The following is a 3,000-nucleotide window of genomic DNA, read 5'->3' on the forward strand; positions in this document are numbered from 1 at the left end:
GTGTCAGCTGCCATGATGGCTGTTACAGCCGCCATGATGGATGCGGTGACCGCCATGATGGGAGTGGCCGCTTCTCCGTCAGGCCACGGATTAACGGGACACGTCCCCGCCCCGCGGGTCAGTCCGGCCGCTCCGGCCCCGCCACAGCTCCGGACACAGCGGCCAGAGCGCCGCGAGTGAGGCCTTGCCCGCACTCAAGATGGCGCCGCGCTCTGAGGCCGCACCGGGACCGTTACTATGGCACCGCCCATTGAGGCTTCAGTGACGTAATTCCGGTTCCGGCGCGGAGCGGAAGTGGCGCGACCACGGTGGCCTGGAGCTCCCGGTGCTGGTGAGGCTGGGGGGGCCCTGGGGACACCGGGGGGGCCTTGGGGACACCGGGGGGGGTTTGGGGACACCGGGAGGGGTTTGGGGACACCGGGGGGGGTTTGGGGACACCGGGGGGGCCTTGGGGACACCGGGGGGGGGTTTGGGGACACCGGGGGGGCCTTGGGGACACCGGGGGGGGTTTGGGGACACCGGGAGGGGTTTGGGGACACCGGGGGGGCCTTGGGGACACCGGGAGGGGTTTGGGGACACCGGGGGGGGGTTTGGGGACACCGGGGGGGCCTTGGGACACCGGGGGGGGTTTGGGGACACCGGGAGGGGTTTGGGGACACCGGGGGGGGTTTGGGGACACCGGGGGGGCCTTGGGGACACCGGGGGGGGGTTTGGGGACACCGGGGGGGCCTTGGGGACACCGGGAGGGGTTTGGGGACACCGGGAAGGGTTTGGGGACACCGGGGGGGGTTTGGGGACACCGGGGGGGCCCTGGGGACACCGGGGGGGCCTTGGGGACACCGGGGGGGGTTTGGGGACACCGGGGGGGGGTTGGGGACACCGGGGGGGCCCCTCAGTGTCCCCTCAGTGTCCCCTCAGTGTCCCCCCAGTGTCCCCTCAGTGTCCCCCCAGTGTCCCCTCAGTGTCCCCTCAGTGTCCCCTCAGTGTCCCCTCAGTGTCCCCTCGGTGTCCCCTCACTGTCCCTCAGTGTCCCCTCAGTGTCCCCTCAATGTCCCCTCAGTGTCCCCTCAATGTCCCCTCAGTGTCCCCTCAGTGTCCCCTCGGTGTCCCCTCACTGTCCCTCAGTGTCCCCTCAGTGTCCCCTCAATGTCCCCTCAGTGTCCCCTCAATGTCCCCTCAGTGTCCCCTCAATGTCCCCTCAGTGTCCCCTCAGTGTCCCCAGGCTGTGTCCTGGTCCTGGGGTGGCACCGAGGTGACCCCGAGTGTCCCCCAGGTTCCCACGGTGTCACCCGAGTGTCCCCAACCCCCCCCAGCTGTGCTGCCACCCCTGGGTGACACTGGGGACACTGAGGGGACACTGAGGGGACACTGAGGTGACACTGAGGTGACATTGGTGGCACAGGTGACAGTGGTGACACTGAGGTGACACTGAGGTGACACAGGTGACACTGGGGTGACACTGAGGGGACACTGAGGTGACCCCAAGGTGACACTGAGGTGACACAGGTGACACTGAGGTGACACTGAGGTGACACAGGCGACACTGAGGTGACCCCAAGATGACACTGAGGGGACACTGAGGGGACACTGAGGGGACACTGAGGGGACACTGAGGTGCACAGGTGACACTGAGGTGATACAGGTGACACAGCTGGCACTGAGGTGACACTGAGGTGACACTGAGGTGACACTGAGGTGACACTGGTGACACAGAGGTGACACTGAGGTGACACTGAGGGGACACTGAGGTGACACTGAGGTGACACAGGTGACACTGAGGTGACACTGAGGTGACACTGAGGGGACACAGAGGTGACACTGAGGTGACACTGAGGGGACACTGAGGGGACACAGAGGGGACACAGGTGACACTCAGGTGACAGTGGTGACACAGGTGACACTGAGGTGACACAGGTGACACTGAGGTGACACTGAGGTGACACTGAGGTGACACAGGTGACACTGAGGTGACAGTGGTGACACTGAGGTGACACTGAGGTGACAGTGAGGGGACACTGAGGTGACACTGAGGGGACACAGAGGGGACACAGGTGACACTCAGGTGACAGTGGTGACACAGGTGACACTGAGGTGACACAGGTGACACTGAGGGGACACTGAGGTGACACAGGTGACACTGAGGTGACACTGAGGTGACACAGGTGACACTGAGGTGACACAGAGGTGTCACAGTGGTGACACTGAGGTGACACTGGTGACACTGAGGTGACACAGGTGACATTGGTGACACTGAGGTGACACTGAGGTGACACTGAGGTGACACTGAGGTGACACTGAGGTGACACAGGTGACACTGAGGTGACACTGAGGTGACACAGATGACACAGGTGACACTGAGGTGACATTGAGGTGACACTGAGGTGACACAGAGGTGTCACAGTGGTGACACTGAGGTGACACTGGTGACACTGAGGTGACACAGGTGACATTGGTGACACTGAGGTGACACAGATGACACTGAGGGGACACTGAGGTGACACTGAGGTGACAGTGGTGACCCCGAGGTGACCCCGAGGTGTCCCCAGGGTGCCACCATGGCCACCAGCCGCTCGGAGGATGAGGAGTCCCTGGCGGGGCCCAAGCGGGGCCCGGCCACCCCCGTGGGGACTGTCCCCAAACGGCGCAGCTCGTCCAGGTACGGGACAGGGACAGGGGACAGGGACAGGGGACAGGGACAGGGGACACTGGGGACACTGGGGATGGGGACAGGGACAGGGGACACTGGGGACATGGGGACAGGGGGACACTGGGGATGGGGACAGGGATGGGGACAAGGATGGGGACAGGGACAGGGATGGGGACAGGGACAGGGGACACAGGGGACAGGGACAGGGGATGGGGACAGGGGACAGGGGATGGGACAGAGGGGACACAGGGAGGTGACAGAGGGGACACAGGGAGGGGACAGGGACAGGACAGGGACAGGGACAGGGAGGGGACGCAGGGAGGGGACAGAGGGGACAGAGGGAGGGGACACAA

The 3,000-nt window shown here is 64.7% G+C and overlaps 1 long non-coding RNA gene across 1 annotated transcript; it reads left to right on the forward strand.

The window, feature by feature from the left end:
* The first annotated feature begins 1,485 nt into the window (after positions 1–1,485).
* Positions 1,486–2,669, forward strand: LOC131574564 (uncharacterized). Its single transcript, XR_009276538.1, has 7 exons — positions 1,486–1,497; positions 1,643–1,790; positions 1,857–1,998; positions 2,207–2,235; positions 2,267–2,348; positions 2,402–2,443; positions 2,484–2,669. It is a non-coding gene; the product is annotated as an uncharacterized LOC131574564 (long non-coding RNA).
* Positions 2,670–3,000: the final 331 nt, after the last annotated feature.

Source organism: Poecile atricapillus, unplaced genomic scaffold (assembly GCF_030490865.1).
Source record: "Poecile atricapillus isolate bPoeAtr1 unplaced genomic scaffold, bPoeAtr1.hap1 scaffold_431, whole genome shotgun sequence".
Classification (NCBI taxonomy): domain Eukaryota; kingdom Metazoa; phylum Chordata; class Aves; order Passeriformes; family Paridae; genus Poecile; species Poecile atricapillus.